Source organism: Phaethon lepturus, unplaced genomic scaffold, assembly GCF_000687285.1.
Source record: "Phaethon lepturus isolate BGI_N335 unplaced genomic scaffold, ASM68728v1 scaffold8659, whole genome shotgun sequence".
NCBI classification, from domain to species: domain Eukaryota; kingdom Metazoa; phylum Chordata; class Aves; order Phaethontiformes; family Phaethontidae; genus Phaethon; species Phaethon lepturus.
The window spans coordinates 31,193-32,063 of record NW_010562701.1 but is presented as its reverse complement, the minus strand read 5'-3'; positions in this window follow the sequence as shown (position 1 = coordinate 32,063).

Below are 871 nucleotides of genomic sequence, written 5' to 3'. Positions count from 1 at the left end.
TTTCCCTAATGTGAGCATGCCATCTTTACCCTCTGGTTGTGACACCTTTATCTTATTGTCTCAGGTTTTAAAATTCCAAATTTTGCCCTTTGTAGCCAAATTCTTATTTAACCGTGCTTCACTGAAATGATCATCCTGTTTTCCACATGGCTGTCTTCTCTTTCAAATTCAGGTTGCATCAAAAGCAACCAAGACATGAGCCTGGTGCCCTACTTAGCCCATGGCAGCCCTTCTCCATCCTGGCAGCAAATGCTTTGAAGAGGCTGTGTAAAACAGGGCAGGTCCAAAATGCTTCCCCAGCCCAGTATCCTCAGAGTCCAGCAGTCTCTGGGACACTTGGACCATCATTTTCAGTAGGCATGGAGAGACCCGCCTTCCCTGAGCACATCTGATGATAATGCTGGTTTTCTGCTTAGCTCCGTGTGTCCATTGCATTTTTCACTAGGATGGGAGCAGGACTGAGAGCCCTCCCTCACTGAGGAGCCTTGGACACGTGGAGGCAACACTGTTCTTCCGTCTGGCTTGCAGGCAGGCCCTGGTCTGGGGAGATGCTGGTGCAGGCACCATCTTGCCTGCTGAGGCACAGCAGGGGCCAGCTGCTGCCCCAGGGACAGGGAGCTGAGGAATGCAGCTGGCAGGGCCACTGTGGCCAGGTCCAGCTAGGAGCTCAGGTCACCAGGCAAGGTCTGAGATCAAGCCAGGCTGGCAAGTCAGGTCCCACTGCTGCCAGACAGCAACTGGAGACCAGCACTGCTGCAGCGTGGCATAGACGGGCCGAGGGTCAGCTGACATGGAGCCTCTGGGCCCATGGGTGGGGGTTCCAGGGGAGGCTGGTCAGGGCCAGTAAGGCCCAGCAGTGCCCTCAGGGTCC